This window comes from Phyllobates terribilis, unplaced genomic scaffold, assembly GCF_046119375.1.
Source record: "Phyllobates terribilis strain yellow unplaced genomic scaffold, ASM4611937v1 Scaffold_13__5_contigs__length_258822181, whole genome shotgun sequence".
In the NCBI taxonomy this organism is placed as follows: Eukaryota; Metazoa; Chordata; class Amphibia; order Anura; family Dendrobatidae; genus Phyllobates; species Phyllobates terribilis.
Genome location: NW_027362773.1, coordinates 230,111,563 through 230,133,259, shown reverse-complemented (window position 1 = coordinate 230,133,259; position 21,697 = coordinate 230,111,563). Strand labels below are relative to the sequence as shown.

The 21,697-nt window shown below is 46.8% G+C and overlaps 1 non-coding gene across 1 annotated transcript; it reads left to right on the top strand.

Annotated features, from left to right (window-relative positions):
• The first annotated feature begins 247 nt into the window (after positions 1–247).
• Positions 248–319, top strand: TRNAQ-UUG (transfer RNA glutamine (anticodon UUG)). The gene has a single exon. It is a non-coding gene; the product is annotated as a tRNA-Gln (tRNA).
• Positions 320–21,697: the final 21,378 nt, after the last annotated feature.

Below are 21,697 nucleotides of genomic sequence, written 5' to 3'. Positions count from 1 at the left end.
TAAGTCCAGCACTGTAATTAGTAGCCAATTTTCATCAACGTTTTAAAACGGTGTAATTGTGATATCGTGGAACTCTAGGCACAGTTGTGGATTGAAAGTGGAGAAGATAATAATTTACCATTGTGTATTAATTGTAGATTTGCACCGCAGCTATAGAGCCTGTTTTCACAAGCATGAATGATTTGATTAACATGCTCTGTTCTCTGGTTTCACCACAACAAATACCAGCCAAGTGAGATATCTGTCTGGTTCTATGGTGTAATGGTTAGCACTCTGGACTTTGAATCCAGTGATCTGAGTTCAAATCTCAGTGGAGCCTGTAAATTTCTTTCAGCACAGAGGTGTAATTTTGTCCTTTCACACCACTCCAGCCTACGTCCAAGGTTTAACATGAAAAAATAAAGTCAAAATCCACTTGCCAAATGCCAAAAAACACTAGAATGGTCCAAGGATCCATGGAATCATCACTTTGAATATGCGAGCCAATGCTATCGGTCAAAAAGGTTTAGTCAAAGTTAAAATTGATTTCAGGATCAAGACTCATACCTTCTATGTCAGACCAAGCAATCATACTTTATGACTTGTGCCAATATTCTCATGTTGCCTTTTTCCAGGTGGGTAAATCTGATGAGAATTTCAAGCCAAAATGGCTTCTGGAAGCGCTGGCATTTTCTATTCAGAATCATGTTTTCTCGTGTTTTTCCAGCATTTTCTACAGCAATTTATTAACATTTTTGGTGGCATTGTTTTGGCCATCTGTTGAGTGTGTTTTTGTGGATTTTTTGTTGCCCACAAAATGCTCCACAAGTCACTCAGGAACCTTCCAGGTCTTTCTAAGGTTCCCATTGACTTGTATAGTAACAATGGAGGTCTTCATAGCAAAAAAAAACACCTGAAGAATAATTTGCTCTCTTTATTTAACCACTTTACATTTTGGAAACTGGATGCAGTTAAAAAATGCTCAAAAGCGTGATTTTATGAACCGTTAGTTTTGTTTCCATAGAAATTAATATTTTCATTCTTTTGAGCATTTTTGGAGCCTTTTTCAAGAGATTTTCAGAGCCGACACCCTCTATATTTGCATTATGACATGTGAAAATGCTTGTACTGGACAAGAATCCGAGGGATGATGACTTTAAATCAGACTTTTAAATCTTCCATTTTCTGGGATGCCTTCTATAAGGATAATCACTGATATTGATCATAGTGCTATAAGAAACAGTGTGTTTGGCTCAATAAGCCTTGAAAATAACTGAGTAGTTGTGACTGAGGGGTTAAGGTGATGGACTTGAAATCCATTAGGATCTCACTTCATAGGTTTAAATCCTACTGTTTAAGTTGTGTTTTGACAATTATCTCAGTAGATCAATTCCCACCTTCCTTAGTCTATCCCCCACAACTGTGGTCTATGATCTCTGGATCGGATTTGTAGAACCAATCTGACAGCATCTAAAGATTTTATTTTGGTTAGCTGGCCTAGCACTTCATCACATGTGCATCATGCCGCTAATCAAAATAAGCTCGCAAGTGCCGTCAGGTAAGAGGTGCTTGTCAAGCGGCCACAGACCACTGCTGCGGCTGATATACTGGGACATGCGCTTCGATTTGCACCAGCTCTACTTGAATTGACTCTCGGATGGAGCCCTTTACCACACAATGAAAAATCTTTAGCGACTTCTGGATGAGCAGCTTTCTAACAGTTTAAGTTTTACAATTATTTTTTCTCTCCCTTTTTTCTGGTAATAGGTCCAGCACTCTAATTGGCAGGCAAATTTCATCAACATTTTAAAACTGTCTAATTGTGATATCGTGGAACTCTAGGCACCATTTTGGATTGATAGTGGAGGAGATATTAATTTACCATTGTGTATTAATTGTAGATTTTCACCGCAGCTTTAGAGCCTGTTTTCACAATCATGAATGATTTAACATGCTCTTTTCTCCGGTTTCACCACAAGAAAAAACAATCAGATTAGCTATCTGTCTGGTTCCATGGTGTAATGGTTAGCACGCTGTACTTTGAATCCAGTGTTCTGAGTTCAAATTTCAGCAGGAACTGTGAAATTCTTTCAGCACAAAGGTGTCATCTTTGCTGTTCACACAGCTCCAGCCTACGTCCAAGATTTAACATGAAAAAAAAAGTCAAAATTCTCTTTCCTATAGTCAAAAAACTCTTTAATGATCACTTTTAATCCTATGGCCAAGTCTATCTATCAAATAGGCTAATTCAAAGTTAAAATTGACTTCATGAAGCAAGACTCATACCTTCTATGTCACACCAAGCAATATTCTCATATTTTTTTTTCCAGATGAGTAAATCTGATGAGAATTTATATCCAAAATGGCTTCTGGAAACGCCGGTATTTTCTTTTCGGAATCACCTTTTCTCGTTTTTTTCCAGCATTTTCTACAGCAATTTATTAACATTTTTGGTGGCATTGTTTTGGCCATCTGTTGAGTGTGTTTTTGTGACTTTTTTTGTTGCTCACAAAGTGTCCAGAAGTCACTCAGTAACCTTCCAGGGGTTTTTCTTACTTCCCATTGACTTGTATTGTAAGTCTGAAGAATGATATGTTCACTAGTGATGAGCGAGCGTGCTCGCCAATACTGGGTACTCGCCCGAACATGTTCGGCGCTTGGTGAGTATTTCCGCGTTGTTCTGTCATGAGCTCGGGTCCCCGCTCTGCATGTTTGGCGCTCTTTAGAGAGCCAATGAACATGCAGGGATTGCTTGCCATGCACTGTAATGCCGTAGCTATGTTGTTTGTGGCTTTACAGTGAATGACTGGCCGCATAGCGTCATCGAGCCTATATAAGTCCCAGTCTACCCCGGAAACTGGCAGAGTAGGGATATCTGCTGCTGAGTGAGGGAGAGATTTGCTTGTTTATTAGTTAGTATAGGTGTTCCACAACATATCTATATCCATTTGAACTAACAGTCTTCTTAGGACTAATCCAGCTTCATATATTCAGCGGTGATAGCAGTTTTTAGGCAGGCAGGCAGGGTTTGTGGTAGTGTATACAGCACAAGAGGGTCCATTGCACGTTCTGTCTGATCCTGCTGTTACAGATATTTGTAGACATAGCCCCAGATATCAGGATCCAGGGCTAATTCTTAATCATGATTATTTGCTTTAAAAGCAATCCAGAGTACACAATTTTACTGTTTCATTTGCTTGTTAGCATTGTGGAATACAGCCAGATCTTTTCCATCATCAAACGTGATCCCATATTACAGCGATAAAAATCCAGAAATTTGTAGTGAATGTGGAAATTATTGTTCTCCATTTAGAGGTTTGTAGCAGTGTGTCAGTGAAGCTATTCATATGTGGTTGCTGTGAAAAATAGGAAACTACAGGGCCGCATTTAAAATCGTGGGTGTCCGTCAGACGTATCACATACAGTATAACTGTGTTACAAATCCAGCCATTTCTGTCCTCCATTTAGAGTTTGTAGCAGTGTGTCATAGAAGCTATTCTCATTTCATCACTGTCAAAAATAGGAAACCTCAAGCTCACTATTTAAAATCGTGGGTGTCCGTCAGACGTATCACATATAACTGCAGTACAAATCCAGCCATTTGTAACGACCGTGAAAAATATTGTCCTCCTTTTAAAATGGGCAAGGCACGTGGCAAGGGATGGGGAAGTGGACATGATGTTGATGGTGTATGCAGAGGAAGACGCCGAGCTGAAATTGTGCCACCATAAACACCCACATCTTGTCGCTCGACCTTCTTTTCCCCAATTACTAGGGGACAACAACACACCAGTATTGAACCCAGAGCAGTGTCAAAAGGTTGTTGGTTGGATAGCAAATAATGCTTCCAGTCACCTTGCCACTACCACCACCATCCAGTCTTCCACATGGTCAAGTCTCAGTAGCCGTGAGTCTGGAGCGCATATTCCTCACCCTGATCCTTCTTCCCCCCACCATACAGAGTGCCAGGAGACAACTGATCCCACACTTGGACACTCCGATGAACTGTTCACGTTTCCATTTATAGATTCGGGCCTCTCACCCTGCCAACTTCAAGCGTAACAAGAGGAGATCGCATGAAGTGATGCCCAAATATTTGACCAGCCATGGTCACATGAAGGCAATGGTGGGAAACTGTTGCAAGACTTGGATGATGATGATGAGACGCAATTGCCAGAAAGTCAGGAGGAGGAACAGGGTGCGGAAGTGGAAAGACGATGAAGTCACTGACCCAACCTGGCAAGGTGACATTGACATCCGGAGCAAGGACAGCAGTACACAGGGGGAGGGAGGTGTAGCACCACAACAATGAGGAACAAGTAGTGCGGTGGCCACAGACACAATGCGGGCAACCGTTCCCCAGAACACCAACACAACAGAAGTTGCCAATACAACTGTTAGGTCTTCCCGAGTCTGGTTCTTTTTTAAAGACTCTGCAGATAACCCCAAAAAGGCCATTTGCACCATCTGCCAGGCCAGCATCAGCAGGGGTAGCAAAATTAGCAGTCTGACCACCACCAGCATGATTAGGCACATGACAACAAAGCACCCGACTAAGTGGGCCAAACGCCAGGGTCCAGAAACAGTATCTGCGGGTGACACTACTGCTTGTTCTGCTGTTGTGCATGCACACCAATCCCCTGTCCATGGCACATTCGAAGATGCCTCCTGCCCAGCACCTGTCGTTGCACACTCTTAACTAGCACCATCAGCAACGTTCCCGCATTACACAAGCACGTGGCCCAGAACATTAGCCATGCCCTCAACAATGCAGTTCCTGGGAAGGTCCACCTAACCATGCACACGTGGACAAGTGCTTGTGGGCAGGGATGGTACATCTCACTGATTGCACACTGAGTTAATATAGTGGAAGCCGGGACCCAGTCAGACCTTGAGACAGAACACGTCCTTCCGACGCCAAAGATTGCGGGCCCTGGGTCAATCAAGGTTGCTCTACATTCTACAGCTCCTGTGCCTCCACTTTTTTCTCCTTCTCCTTTCAGCCTCCATCTCCAAAATGCCCACAACACTCAGAAGCTGGAAACACTGCATCGCTGCCTCGGCCAAGAGGCAACAGGAAGCTAATATGCTTAGGTGACAAACCACACACCGCTAAAGAGTTGTGGACAGCTCTGAAAGAGCAGGCAGATCTGTGGCTGTCACCACTGAACCTACAGCCAGGCATGGTCAGGTGTGACAATGGAACCTGGTGACAACTCTGAAGCGAGGCGGGCTCACACATGTACCATGCTTGGCCCAAGTGCTTAACCGCATGTTTCAGCGGTTTCTCAAAACCTACCCAGATCTGCCAGACCTACTTGTCAAAGTACACCACATGTGTGCCCATTTTAGAAAGTCAGCTCCAGCTTCCGCCACCCTTGCCATGATTCAGCAGTGTTTGCACTTTCCAGCTCACCAACTGGTGTGTGATATGCAACGTTGAGTTCCAACGTGTGGGGATATGTTGGGAACTATTTGTGAGCAGCACAGGGCATTTGTTGAGTATCAGGTTCAAAACGTCCGTCGGTGTTCAGGCCAGCCTCCGCACATAAGACCTCAAGAGTGGGCATGGTTGTCAGACATCTGTGCCGTCCTCCAAAATTTTGAGGACTCCACCCAGATGGTGAGCGGCGATGATGCCATAATTAGCGTCACCATCCCGCTTCTCTGTCTTATGAAATGATCGCAGCTCACAATTAAAGAGGAGGCATTGCAGGCGGAGCACAATGAGATTGAGCAAGGAACTACACAGGGTGAATCCACACAGCCCAGCCTCATCTCATCCCAATGTCGATTGGATGACAATGAGGAAGAGTAGGAGGAGGAGGAAGAACAGGAGCTACTTTCCTGCGCTATAGATGATACTACCCGCACAACTGTCATACCGTCTGTTTAGCGTGGATGGCCTGAGGAGAGGAAGGAGGAGGAGGATGAGGAGGAGAGCATGGTCAGTCGTCCTCTTGGCGAGGAAGTCTTGCCACTTTGCAGTCTGGTACACATCGCTGAGTTTATGTTACGCCGCCTTTCATGTGACCCTCGTGTTGTCCAAATTTTGAGTGACAGTCATTACTGGTTGGTGACATTTCTAGACCCACGCTACAAGGAGAACTTTCTGTCTCTTATTCCCGCTGCTGACAGGTCTACTAAAATGGGGCAGTACCAAAAGGCCCTTCTTGCGGATTTATTAAAAAAATTCCCATCTGAAAGCGCTGGCAGCAGTGGTTGCAGGTCCTTGGGCAACCAAGGAGTACAGGTAATAGAGACACGAATACGACCCAGCAGAGGCAGGGGAAAACTGTCAAAGTTCTGGGACAGTTTTCTCAGACCCTCCCATCTCACAGGCCCTGATGTGCAGGGTAGTCTCGCAAGGAGGGATAATTTTACGAAGATGTTGAAGGAGTACCTTGCCGACTGCACCAACATCCTCTGTGATTCCTCTGTGCCTTATAATTATTGGATATCCAAGCTGGACACGTGGCATGAACTGGCCCTCTACACCTTGGAGGTCCTGGCCTGCCCTGCCGCAAGCGTTTTGTCACAGCGGGTTTTTAGTGCCGCTGGTGGTATTATATCCGATAGGCGCATCCGCCTGTCAACTGAAAATGCTGACAGACTGACTCTTATAGAAATGAACAAGGACTGGATTGGGCCAGACTTCTCATCACCACTGAATGATAGCAGCATAACATAAACTCAAATACAATGTCTTTTTTCAGGCCCTCCTCTACGTTAATGCAAGGAGCATTGGAGTGCCTCCAAATTTTTGTCAGCCCTTGTATCCACTGCATAGGAAAAAACAGTATGGGAGACCCACTTCCTAATAATGGGAACTTTTTTTTCATGAGGCCTTCCTCTACATCTCTTACAAGGGGTATTGGAGTGCCTCCAAATTTTTTGCAGCCCTTGCATTCACTGCATAGGAAAAATCAGTATGGGAGACCCATTTCCTAATAAAGGGAACTTTTTTTTCATGAGGCCCTCCTCTACGTCTCTTGCAAGGGGTATTGGAGTGGCTCCAAATTTTTGGCAGCTCTTGCATTCACTGCATAGGGAAAAAAAGGATGGGAGACCCACTTCCTAATAATGGGAAATTTGTTTTAATATGGCCCTCCTCTACGTCTCTTCCAAGGGGCATTGGAATGCGTCCAAATTTTTGGCAGCCGTTGCAGTCACTGCATACGCAAGAACAGTATGGGAGACCCTCATCTTTCTAATGAGAACATGTTGTTACAGAGGCTCTCCTCTGTGTGTCTTTAAATTGGTATTCGGGTATTTCCCAAATTTAGGCAGCCTTTGTAGTCACTGCATACCTAATAACTGTATAGCAGAAACGCTCTTTTCTAATGGGAACATGTCATTACTGAGGCCTACCTCTATGTTTCTTCAAACTGGTATTGGGGTATTGCCCAAATTTAGTCAGCCATTTTAGTCACTACATACGCAATAACTGTATAGCAGAACCGCTCCTTTCTAATGGGAACATGTCGTTACTGAGGCCCACCTATATGTGTCTTCAAATTGGTATTGGGGTATTTTCCAAATTTAGGCAGCCATTGTAGTCACTGCATACGCAATAACTGTATAGCATAACTACTCCTTTTTAATGCGAACATGTCGTTACTGAGGTCCACCTCTATGAGTCTTCAAATTGGTATTGGAGTATTTCCCATATTAAGGCAGCCCTTGCAGTCACTGCATACGCAATAACAGTATAGGAGACCCTCTCTTTAATAATGGGAACAACAAAGCATAGCCGGCTGATGGCTCTCTAACAATAGTGAGGGCCGACTGCTGGCCCTTTAAGAATAGTAAGGGCCACCTGTTGGCGCTATAAAAATAGACTTTGTGACTTTCAGAGTCCCTCCTTCATAAATGAAACAGAATATGTCTGATCATGTCTCGCGCACCACATGGGAAGATAAGGCTGTAAAGTGTTAAAATAACATTTATCGGTAAATGTTTATTTCACCATTGAAAGCAATTGCAAAAGTACCAAAACCCTACATGTGAACATAGTCCAAGGTGTGGAGGAGCATTTTTGTTTTTGGTTATTTATTTTGCCTTATATACAAGTCATTAAACTGGAAAGGATGTTCCTTAGCATTTTTCTCAGGAAAATGTATTTTGGTTTCGCTTTTGTATGTTTTATTGTGAGTTCATAAAAGTGGCGTAATACTCTGACAACATTGTTGACAGCAGTGACCTGGGAGTCAGAGATGCTTTCACGGGTCTTCCTCATGCTGGAGATGACGCGCCCAGGGGATGGGGAAACGACTCGGCGCCCGGGCCTTGCTGTTAGTTTTGGAGGATGTCGCGGTGGTCGGCTCCCGGGCCCGTACCCTGGGGTCACTCTTAAAAAGCAGGGGGAAAGTTATATGGGATAGGAAATGTTTGTGACGCCACCTGTGGTGTCTGGTGAGGATCACCAGCACTGCGACAGTCCTCTGAGGCCGGTGTTCAGGCAGCTTAGTTGGTGCGGCTCCCCACAGGTGGAGCGGGGCCTCAGGGCAGCGTAGGAGAAGGGATGCAGGACAGAGGGGACCCGGCCGGGTCAGAGGAAGGATAGAAGAATAGGCACGCACACCGGAGTTCACTTCAGTACCTTTACTGGTGGTGTTTCAGGCACGATCCAGGGCACTGTAGGGTGAAGGGTGCATATCAGGACTCTCCCTAGTGAGTGGGTGTGCGGCCTCCTGTTCCTTGCCATTCCTTGATAAGTTTATGACCTGCCTAGAGCTAGGCCTAAGACTTGGTCTCTGTCTTGCACCTGCTGACCTGGTGGTAGGGCCTTCTGTTGGAGATCACACTCCCTGGTCTCTTGGGCCTCCATGACTCCTGACCCTGGTATAACAGTCAGCTTTTGGTGTTCCTGGGACATATAGTTCGCCAGGGGTTCCGGTTGTTTCTGCTGGGCGTAGGAATCCCTGCAGACGCGGACCCGGTGTCCAGTAATTCGTCTTGGGGTGAGCTGGCTAAGCTCCTCTGCCCCCTATGTAGCTTGCTTACTCCACTTGCCTTCGGCCACGCTCGGGGCCCTCGCTAGGCTTCACACGGGCAGTAGGCCATGCTACTCTTCACCGCTCTTTTGGCGTTGGCACGCCTTAGGCTCACTAACTCGAGCTCTCTGAGTCTGAACTGACCTGACAACCTCTCTGGCTGCAGCAGACTGACTGACTGCCTAGCTCCACCTCCCCTATTTATATCCCTAACGGGCTCCCTCTGGTGGTCTGAGGTGGAAGGTGGAGGTGTGTTAATGCTCTGAGGGCACCCCTCTGGGATCTGTGGCACCAATGCGCAGCAGGGCGCCACATTCCCCCCTAGCAAAGCTCAGTACTCCCGGACTGAAGTAATTTTTATAACAACAATAACAATAACTCTTCCCTTTATGGGAGGCACTTTGCTTGAACGTTGCATATAAAACATTATAAATAATAAATAGATATGTACAATACAATAAGCAACCTCAGAATTCAAGTCTCTTCCGTGAGGTCCCCTAACAGGGTGTCCATCTCACAGGTCTAAGTACTTGGTAGCTTGAGGGACCTGTCCAAAGCAAACCCTCCACGTAGGCCCTGGGGTGGCTGCAGGGCATGGTGATCCTGAGTTGGACCTCCGCTTGTGCCACATCAGACATGTTTTTGTTCTGAGGTCACCTAAAGAGGCACTCCAGGGAGTGCAATGATTTACAGCAACAGTTTTTGGGCTGCACATAGTCCTCAGCCACAAAGTTCTTTATGTAACCTTACAGGTAACTAAAGGCAAAAAGGGAAGTGTCCATCTCACTTAGATTGTCCATTATAAGGCAAAACACAAGTTAAGGAATTCGTACATGAAAATGCACACTATAACACCCCTGGGGCAACTATCTACACTGTCAGAGTTTCCTTCTCTATTCTCTGTATCTGACAGGGGTCTGACCTCGTGTGCTACGTGTCGATCTGCGTAGTACGGGAGTGTGGATGGTATCTGTGTCTGCACCGTCTGCTACCCTGTCAGTTCTACGTGTGGGTAGATTGTAAAACTGCCTTAACCGCTCTATGGGACTGGCAAGTGTACCATTGGCTGGGCCTTCTTGTTCTGCTCCAACCGGGGATCCTTCTTCTGGGGATTCTTCTTGAGCAGGCTCTTCTGAAGTACTTACAGGCTCTACTTGCTATGGAGGGTCTTCTGGCTGTTGAAAGAAGTGGATCACAGGTATTATTACTGCTCCTTCTAGTTGAGGCCAATCTGCCAGGAAATCTCCTAAGTCAGTATGGAGTACTGCTTCTTTAGGCTCCTCCGGTACGGTGAGAGGCACTTCCTCTAGGGGCTATAGCAGGTCTGGACACAACTTCAGGTGGTCTCTAGATACCGTTGCAGTCGTTCTTCCTCCGTCTCTACTAATCAGGCAGGTCTTCCTATTATCAAATCTTGAATTTAACACAGTGTAGGGTTCTCTCTCCCACTGGTCATCAAGTTTGTGGTTTCTCCTTTTCCTCTTTAACACCACTTCTCCTGGTGTGAAGGGTTCTGCGGGCGCACTTCTATTGTAGTGGGCTTCCTGCTTGTCCCTTACCCGAGTGAGACTGTCTTCGACACAGGCCTGTACTCTTCTGTACTGCTCCTGTCTGGTCGTGTCCCAGTCCTCAGTGGACATATCTGCTTCTGGTTCTACTACACCAAGCTCCAGGTCCATGGGCAACTTCCCGTGTCTGGCTCGCATGAGATATGCTGGAGTACAATTGGTGGAACTCACAGGTATGTGGTTGTACAGATCTACCAGGTCAGGTATTCGGTCTGGCCACTGATTTCTCTCCTCTAGTGGTAAGGCCTTCAGCAGGTCGATGACGATGTTATTCATCTTTTCACAGAGACCGTTGATTTGGGGGTGGTACGGTGTAGTCCGGATCTTTTTACACCTGTACAGATGGCAGTACTCCTTGAACAGTTCGGCTTCAAAGGCTGGGCCTTGATCTGTCAGCACCTGCTCCGGGTATCCATGGGGCCTGCAGAAGTATGCCTGAAACGTCTTCGCCGCAGTTTCTGCCGTCAGGTCCTTGACGGGGGCGACCACGAGGAACCGGGAGTAGTGATTCACCATAGTCAGGGCATAGGAATATCCTGACCTGCTGGGTGACAGCTTGACATGATCCAGGGCCACGATCTCCAAAGGTTGAGTTATCTTGACGGGTTGCAGGGGAGCCTTCTGGCTGCTGTAGTCTTTTCTTCTGAGGCTACAGGTCCACAATTCCGGCACCACCTCTCAATGGAACTGCGCATTCCTACCCAATAAAACTGACACTTCAGCAGGGTTTCTAGCTTCTTCCAGCCAAAGTGCCCCCTCTGATCATGGTAGGCTTCCAACACCATCTGGATGTCTGTCTTGGGCACCACTATCTGCCATACCATCTCATGGGTTCTGGGGTTGACGTACCTCCCGCACAGTTTCTCTCTATAGATGAACAGCCGGCTCTTCTCATTCCACAGCTGCTTGGCTTGTAGAGATGCATCCTTCTCCAGGGAGGAACCTTCCTGGGTTATCAGCTCTTTGATACGGCTGACAACCGGGTCGCTGTCCAGGGTCTCCTTCCAGCTGTAGTGAGGCAGGGGGTTTAACGTCTTACTGCGATGCCTCCTGGAGGCTAGTTGCTCGTGGAGCATTCCATTCCGATGAAAGGCAGGTAGTTCAATCTCCTCCAGGTCATCCACTTCTTCTTCAGTATCCGACTGGTGAGGCATCCTGGACAGGGCATCGGCGTTGGCATCTGCTTCTGACTCAGTACAGCTCCTAATCCTTCGTTGCTGGCATCAGTGTACAGCAGGAACGGTTGGCTGTAGTCAGGGCAGGCTAGGATCTCTTCGCCGGTCAGGATCCCCTTCATCACCTCAAAGGATTCAGCTTGCTCCTTACCCCACTGGAACGGGGGGTTTCTGTCTCTCCCGGACTGTCCTACCAGGAGATCTTGCAAAGGTGCCGCATTCTTGGTATAGTCCTTCACAAACCTCCGGTAATACCCGACTAGTCCCAGGAACTGACGTACCTCCTTGAGGCTCTTCGGCTCTGGCCATTTCTGGATGGCACTGACATTCTCCGGGTCTGGTGCTGCTCCCTCTGGACTAACGATGTGCCCCAGGTACTGTACCTTTTGCTTGAGCAGGTGGCACTTTGAGGGTTTCAGCTTCATCCCATACCGGGACAGCGACTCAAATACCTCCGCCAGGTGCTTCAAGTGGTCCTCATACGTTTTGGAGTACACTATCACGTCGTCCAGGTATAATAGTACAGTCTCAAAGTTGCGGTGTCCCAGGCAGCACTCCATCAATCTCTGGAACGTTCCATGGGCGTTGCAGAGTCCAAACGGCATACTATTGAACTCGCAGAGTCCCATCGGGGTGGTGAAGGCCATCTTCTCCCGATCCTCCTCAGCAACAGCTACTTGCCAATACCCATTAGTGAGGTCAAGGGTGGAGAAGTAATTTGCAGACTTTAAGGCAGCCAGGGATTCCTCTATACGTGGTAAAGGGTATGCATCTTTATGTGTAATGCGATTTACTTGTCTGTAATCTACACACATTCTCATGCTTCCGTCCTTTTTCCTGACTAGAACTAGGGGAGCTGCCCAGGGACTACAACTATCCCTTACTACCCCTGCCTTCTTCATGTCGTGCAACATCTCCTTCACCTTCTGGTAGTGTGCTGATGGTATGGGCCTGTAACGTTCTTTGATGGGTGGATGGTCACCTGTGGGGATATGAAGCTGAACCCCCTTAATCCTCCCAAAGTCAAGTGGGTGCTTACTGAATATCTGTGCGTATTCCTGAACCACCCGGTGTACACTCTTCTTCTGATGGGCAGGAGTGGTGTCTGTCCCAACATGGAGCTGTTGACCCCAATCCTCCACCTGGGTTGCAGGGTCATTATCCTCCACTTCGTCTGGTGAGGCTAAAGACTCCGCTGTGTGTATGGAGTTATTTACTGTGTACAGTTTGGCAACAGTGGCGCAGCGTGGTAATCTAACCTCGTCCTCCCCATAGTTTAGGAGGCTTACGGGCACCCTCCCATTGCGTACGTCCACTACCCCTCTGGCAGTTAAGAGTGTAGGTCTATGCTCTGAGCTAAGGGGCTCTACTGCCGCCTGGTAGCTTCGTCCTTTGAGACCTATTGCTGCTCTACACCAAATCAGCATCTCACTCATCGGGGGAATCACAATGGGTACCGGGTCTGTCACCCGTACATTACCAATTTCACCGCCTGTTAGCTTTACCTGTTGCTGGTACATAAGGGCTTGGATCTCTTTCTGGAGTACCCTTCTCTGCCTTGGTCTCGCAGTGTCAGCTACAGTATATGTTGGAGCAAGAACAACACTTCTCCCAAACAGTTACTAACAATATTTTGCCAAGTACCATATACAAGTCTGTATCATCAGGATTAGTCTCTACTACAATTAGTCCCTGGTCCTTCAGTTCCACTCTTCCCACCTTTACTGCCACATCCTTAACCCCGACTAGGTTAAGGGGGAGGCCGTTTGAGGCATACACGGAAAGATTTGGATCAGGTTGGTGAAGTTCGTCTATGGACCAGAACCTTTTGTAGAGGACATCAGGCATGATGGTTACCTGAGATCCTGTGTCCAGCAGAGCGGGTGTCACGATGCTGTCCAGCACAATGGACAGGAAAGGTCTTCCTCCCCCGAACCTGCGGTACCAGTTTGATGGGCCTGAGGGGTCTACTCCTGGGTGTCGGCCCTCGGCCCCAGGGTTTGCTCGTTTAAAGGACAGTTCTGGACGGCGTGACCTGTCTTGTGGCAGCGGTGGCAGACAGGGTCCCTTGGCGGTCGACATTGGTCGCTGGTCCTCCCAGGGGGTGGAATTGTCTTCCTCCTCCTTCTCATCCAGGGGACATCCTCAGGGCTGTCAGCTAGCAGGATCCTCCCTTCGGCCTCGGGCTCCATCCGCTGCTGCAGGGCACTCAGTACAGTGGTCAGGGTTTTGCTCAACTGACGCACTTCAGAGCGCAGGCTGTCCAGCTCACTAGGAGACGTTGCTGGAACCTTGGCTTCAGCAGCCACCGGGGAAAAGGTGGAAGCTGCAGGCACTGGGGTGGCCCCACCCTGGTAACATTGGATAGCAGTTGTTTCCAGGGGCTGCAGTCCTTTCATAGCCATGTCCTTAAGGGTGTCAAAGGTGGCATCTGGATGATCCAGGGACCACCAACGCACAGTCCTGCTCTCCTCTTGAGACCTCAGTCCCCGGATAAACTGTTCCTTCAGCATTTTATTTTCATTATCGATGCTGGTTGGATTAACCTGTTTCAGAGCTCGCAGGGCCCCCTGTAAACGCCAGGCATAGTCCCAAACACTGTCCTCCGGTTGCTGAGAGCAGTTGTAGAACCTCATCCGGAGGTCTGTCTCAGTTCGATTCTCAAAGACAGTCTGTAACTTTTTAAAGATTGCGGACACTGACTCTTGGTCTGCGGCTGACCAGGTTTCTACTTCTCGCTCCGCAGCACCAGTCAATTGTCCCAATACAACAGCGGCTCTTTGCTTGCCTGTCATAGAGTACATGTCCAGTATACCGCATATTTTCCTTTTGAATCCAGACAGGGTATCTGGTTTGCCGCAGTACTGGGGGAGCCACTTCGCTCCAGGGATGTACGGTAGGGCCATGGGTACGACAGGGGTTACAAGCCCTCCTGGTGGAACGGCTGCTTCGGCCTGCTCGGTGCCGAGCGCAGGTTGAACATCAGGGCGGTTAACCGGTACTCCGGCGCTGTGCTGTTCTTCGGACATTCTGGCGCCCCCCTAGCGAACCGTGGCGTACCTTCTTTTCTTTTCTTCCGGTAGGCCGCAGCTCCGCAGGTGACGGTCTTCCTTCAGGACCTTGCGTTGCTTGCGTCCTACATCAGAGCGCTCACCGGGGCTCCTTCCAGGACCTGGCGCTTCCTGGTTTGACGTCGAGGTGTGGGGCGTGTCCGGGGCTTTGCGCGCTTCAGCAGGTACGCCTCTCAGTTTCCCACGGTTACGCCCTTCTTCCCACTCGGCGGCACAACAATGGCGGCGATCTTCGCCACAGTTAAATATACAGTTCTGATTAAAGGCGCACAGTACCCGGTGGCAACGGGCACAACACTCCGTCGTTGCAGCGGGCACGGAATCCTGTTCGTGACGCCAGGAAGAGATGACGCACCCAGGGGATGGGGAAACGACTCGGCGCCTGGGCCTTGCTGTTAGTTTTGGGGGATGTCGCGGTGGTCGGCTCCCGGGCCCGTACCCTGGGGTCACTCTTAAAAAGCAGGGGGAAAGTTATATGGGATAGGAAATGTTTGTGACGCCACCTGTGGTGTCTGGTGAGGATCAGCAGCGCTGCGACAGTCCTCTGAGGCCGGTGTTCAGGCAGCTTAGTTAGTGTGGCTCCCCACAGGTGGAGCGGGGCCTCAGGGCAGCGTAGGAGAAGGGATGCAGGACAGAGGGGACCCTGCCGGGTCAGAAGACGCGGACGCGGACCCGGTGTCTGGTAAATGGTCTTGGGGTGAGCTGGCTAAGCTCCTCTGCCCCCTATGTAGCTTGCTTACTCCACTTGCCTTCGGCCACGCTCGGGACCCTCGCTAGGCTTCACATGGGCAGTAGGCCACGCTACTCTTCACCGCTCTTTTGGCGTCGGCACGCCTTAGGCTCACTAACTCGAGCTCTCTGAGTCTGAACTGACCTGACAACCTCTCTGGCTGCAGCAGACTGTCTGACTGCCTAGCTCCACCTTCCCTATTTAAATCCCTAAAGGGCTCCCTCTGGTGGTCTGAGGTGGAAGGTGAAGGTGTGTGAATGCTCTGAGGGCCTCTTGTGGAGGAATCTGTCCATGCACCCCTCTGGGATCTGTGGCACCAATGCGCAGCAGGGCGCCACATTCCCATATCATTTGAGCACTGTTTCCATCGATTTCTGCAATTTCTAGGCCCCATGCAGACTTCTGAGGGGGCCGCCAGAAAAATGCTCGAGTTTCCCATAGACTTACATTGGGCTCGTTGCTCGGGTCAAGGACTCAAGCATTCCAATTTGCTCGATTCGAGCAACGAGTACCCGAGCATTTTAGTGCTCACTCATCACTAATGCTCACTTCATTTAACCGCTTTACATTTTTGGAAACTTGATGTGGTTAAAAAAATGCTCAAAAGCCTGATTATATGAACTGTTAGTTTTGTTTCCATAGAAATTAATATTTTCATTCTTTTGAGCATTTTTGGAGCCTTTTTCAAGAGATTTTCAGAGCCAACTCACTCTAAATTTGCCTTATGACGTGTGAAAAGGCTTGAGTTGGACAAGGATCTGAGGGATGATGACTAGAGATGAGCAAATATGTTTGTTGAATGTTTGCTATTTTCAAATTCTGGATGAATATGGCCAATTTGGATTCGGGTTCTGGTTACCAAGCTTTTTGCGCAAAAATCGGCAGAAGTCAGCCTCGAACATGAACATCCCTGATGACAGCGTGGGAATCTGGGGCTGTGACCGGCAGTAAATTGCTACCTCGGGTCACAGCGCTGTGGGGGATCATGTTGTCAGCTGTGAGCATGATACCCACAGCTGTGACATTGACCCGCGATAAAAAGCTTACTGTGGGTCACAGACGCCGGCTGATGGGACTACTAGCCCAATCAACCGGCGCCTCCTGTCTCTGTACACAAGCGCCGCTGATGAGAGAAGTATTTTCTCATCAGCGCACTTGCACGGTGAAAGTGAAAATAGAAAAAAAAAGTTAAAATAAATAAATATTTCAATAAAAATAATAAACACATATACTCACCTACCACTTACCTGCACCTTGACCCCAATGTTCTCGTCCCCTGTAAAAAATAAAAAATAAAAAAACACCATATACTCACCTTACAGCTAATTCCCGAAGCCCATGATCACCTGTAATAAAGGTAAAATAATAAACCACCCTCATCTTCACCTGTCCGCCACAGTCCATACATCGAGGGTCCCACGTCGATGTCACTGATAGCAGGATTGCATCTCCGGATGTGGCCGTCCTATCAGGCAGCTGGCGATACACTGTCAGGAGGGCACTGCCTCCCGCAGTGTATTGCTAAAAGCTGCCGACATTGGGGTCACCGAAGTTCAAACAGCTGATGATCAGCTGAGAACTCCGGGGCCTGACTTACTGCATAGTGCTGTGTGAGAATTTTCCCTCACAGCACTACCATAAGTCAGTACATTGGAGCTGGTCATCAGCTGTTTGAACTCCAGTGACCTGAGCCCTGCAGCACAGCAATGTACACTGACAGGAGTGATTACACTCTGGATCGCCATGGGACACTCGGCGGACAGGTGAGGGTTATGGTTGTTTTTTATTTTTACTTTTTTTAAAGGAGACGAGGGATTCAGGGACTGGACGAGTAATAAATAAAAAACCATGTGGAATTTTATTTCATTTCATTAAAAAGACCTTATTCTGGCGGTGTCTTTATTGAAAAAGCATCAAAACCCTTTACTACACAGTTAGTAATGAGGGTGTCTTATAGACCCCCACCATTACTAACCTGGGCTTCATGTCAGCCACCAGTACAAGGCTGACGTGAACCCCAACCCTATTACCCCACTCGCCACCGCTGCACGGCTGTGGGAAGAGCGAGGCTAAGTCCCAGATTTGACGCATCTTATGGATGCGTCATATCTGGGTCCGCTGAGAGCTGATATTATTAGCCTCAGAGGGGGCTAGTATCCATAACCCCTTCCCTGGCTTTTAATATCAGCTCACAGCTGTCTGTTTAGCCTTTTGCTGGTTAGATTTTATAGGGGGACCCTACGTCAATTTTTTTCTGGGGTCCCCCTGTAGTCTAGTCAGTATAGGCTAAGCAAAAAGCTGTGGGCTGTTATTAATATCCAGGGAACATCTTTGGCTAATGGCCCCCTCCCCGGCTAGTAATATCAGCCCCCAGTGGTTGGCTTTCCCTCAGCTGGTTATTAAAATGACGCAGGAGACCACGCCATTTTTTTAATTTAATTCTTCTTTTTATCTCATTTATAAGAAATCCCATGCCCACTGTGCTTGCTCTTTTTCACGCTGTGTAAACTCACCCGCAGCATGTCAATTTCTGTAGTGGAGACGCAAGGTCTGATGGTCATCTAAGGGTTAGGGTATGTGCACATGATCCGGACAAGCAGCGCTTTGGATGCAGCATACTTCATGCTGTGTCCAAAGCACTGTGTTCTATTGTGCCCAGGTGAATTCACTTGTGTTCAATACATTGTACTGATCAGATATTTCTTGCGGAAACTAGCGACTCTGCAAGAGAAATTGACATAGTGCGGTCTGGAAAGACGTGCCGCATGTCCATGTCCGCAGTGATCCGCAGGCACAGATGAATGCATAGTGGACATGGGATTTCTACAAATCCCATCCACTATGCTGTAACATCTGGCGCTGCGGGTTTGATGTTGCATAAGCACGCAGCATTAAACCCGCAGTGGCTCCTGACCATGTGCACATACCCTTACAGCCATGTCCCATGTTTCTTTTTTCAAATATCTTTATTTAGCTCCAAAAAACAATCATTATTGTACAAAAACGCATGCAAAAAATACACCAAAAACTCTGCAACAAAATCACTGCAAAAAAGCGGGCAATAAAATGCATCAAAATCTGGGTAAAATCGCAAGCAATAGCATGCATCAAAATCGCGGCAAAAACGGGGCAAAAACACAGGCAATCTCATCGACATTGCTGGTACTGTAAGGTTATGTTCACACTGTGCATTTTTGATGCGTTTTGATGCATTTTTGCAACTCGGAAATGGGCCAAAAATGCATTTTAAACCTTCCCATGATTTCCTATGACATTTTGTGCACATGATCAGGATTTTTCCTGACTGAATTTCATGTGCAGAAAAAGAAGCAGCATGTCCAAGCATTTTGGCTTGCGTTTTTCAAGAGGTTTTCGGAGCCAACTTACTCTAAATCTGCCTTATGACGTGTGAAAAGGCTTGAACTGGACAAGGATCCGAGGGATGATGACTTTAAACCAGACTTTTAAATCTTCCATTTTCTGGGTTGTCTTCTATAAGGATAATCACTGATATTGATCGTGGTGCTATAAGAAACAGTGTGTGTGGCTCAAAAAGCATTGAAAGTGTCTGAGTAGTTGTGGCCGAGTGGTTAAAGCGATGGACTTGAAATCCATTAGGATCTCCCTGCGTAGGTACAAATCCTACCGTCTATGTTTAAGTAGTGTTTTGACAATTATCTCAGTAGATCAATTCCCACCTTACTTAGTCTATCCCCCACAACTGTGGTCTGTGATCTCTGGACCGGATTTGTAGAACAAACCTGACAGCATCTAAAGATCTTATTTTGGTTAGTTGGCCTGGCACGTCATCACTAGAGATGAGCGTTGTTCTACTCGAACTGTTCGCCAATCTCAAATTCGAGCTGTTTTGGGCGGTGTTCGAGCCGGTCGGCGAACACGAACAATTTGAGAAAAATTCGGCTGTTTGAGGTTATGTTCGATAACTGTTCGTGCACCAAAATCATAACTGGATTTTTTCTCAGTAATGATGAAAATTAATGTTAATACGCAGTTTGAGTGTACAGCGGGGCGGGGGGAGGGGCAGGGGATGGATCTCTGCAGGAACAATGAAGATCTCCATTTTTTTTTCTCTTTCCCGCATTTGCAGTGGGGAGGTGCAATCTGTCAGCCTATCAGCAGCGCACACACGGAGCGAAGTGCTTTTTTTCACACAAGCAAGGGCATGTGTCATTGGCAGTGTATGTCACATGTCCTTGCCCTATAAGACCAAGCCATTTTCCCCGTCGCCACCATTTTCTCACTGCTGCAGCTGCGTGTTAGACGGCACCGCTGTTGCTGTGTGTGCTATACCTTGTTAATTTCAAGCCAATTTTCGCACAAATATACAGATAGCTTGGGAGTAGGGAATAGTTGTGATTGCAGTCCTTTTAAGGACTAGGTTACAGCATTTCCTACGACTTTTATCAGGGAGGTCTGTGCTCTTAAATAGATAGGTTGTGGGAGTAAAGACTAATTGTAATTGGAGTCCTTTTCAGGACTAGGTTACATCAGTTCCTATCAGTTTTTGCCAGGCAGGTCTGTGCCAGTGCTGTGCAAGTTTTATTCACAGCATTTGGCTGAATCTAGCAAAGCTAATCCTTTTTGGCCTATTGCAGAGTGTGTTAGTCAGTGGAGTAGCCTATCTGTGTTGCAAGATATAACACCTGTGTATAGAATACCAATTTTTTTACTGCACCTAGTGAAGTAAAATCTTTTGGGCATAGCATCATTCTATTAGTCCATCTATACTGACCTCCATCAGGTTGCAAACTGAATATAATTTTTTTCTGCATCTAGCTCTGAAAAAATATTTGGGCTTCTAGCGGTGTGTGGGACTTGGTCTATTAGTCCATCTATACTGACCTCCATCAGGTTGCAAATTAAAAATAATTTTTTTCTGCATCTACCTCTGAAAAAATATTTGGGCTTCTAGCAGTGTGTGGGACTTGGTCTATTAGTCCATCTATACTGACCTACATCAGGTTGCAAATTAAAAATAATTTTTTTCTGCATCTAGCTCTGAAAAAATATTTGGGCTTCTAGCGGTGTGTGGGACTTGGTCTATTAGTCCATCTATACTGACCTCCATCAGGTTGCAAATTAAAAATAATTTTTTTCTGCATCTAGCTCTGAAAAAATATTTGGGCTTCTAGCGGTGTGTGGGACTTGGTCTATTAGTCCATCTATACTGACCTCCATCAGGTTGCAAATTAAAAATAATTTTTTTCTGCATCTAGCTCTGAAAAAATATTTGGGCTTCTAGCAGTGTGTGGGACTTGGTCTATTAGTCCATCTATACTGACCTCCATCAGGTTGCAAATTAAAAATAATTTTTTCTGCATCTAGCTCTGAAAAAATATTTGGGCTTCTAGCAGTGTGTGGGACTTGGTCTATTAGTCCATCTATACTGACCTCCATCAGGTTGCAAATTAAAAATAATTTTTTTCTGCATCTAGCTCTGAAAAAATATTTGGGCTTCTAGCGGTGTGTGGGACTTGGTCTATTAGTCCATCTATACTGACCTCCATCAGGTTGCAAATTAAAAATAATTTTTTTCTGCCTCTAGCTCTGAAAAAATATTTGGGCTTCTAGCAGTGTGTGGGACTTGGTCTATTAGTCCATCTATACTGACCTACATCAGGTTGCAAATTAAAAATAATTTTTTTCTGCATCTAGCTCTGAAAAAATATTTGGGCTTCTAGCGGTGTGTGGGACTTGGTCTATTAGTCCATCTATACTGACCTCCATCAGGTTGCAAATTAAAAATAATTTTTTTCTGCATCTAGCTCTGAAAAAATATTTGGGCTTCTAGCAGTGTGTGGGACTTGGTCTATTAGTCCATCTATACTGACCTACATCAGGTTGCAAATTAAAAATAATTTTTTTCTGCATCTAGCTCTGAAAAAATATTTGGGCTTCTAGCGGTGTGTGGGACTTGGTCTATTAGTCCATCTATACTGACCTCCATCAGGTTGCAAATTAAAAATATTTTTTTTCTGCATCTAGCTCTGAAAAAATATTTGGGCTTCTAGCAGTGTGTGGGACTTGGTCTATTAGTCCATCTATACTGACCTCCATCAGGTTGCAAATTGAATAAAAAAATTTTCTGCATCTAGCTCTGAAAAAATATTTGGGCTTCTAGCGGTGTGTGGGACTTGGTCTATTAGTCCATCTATAC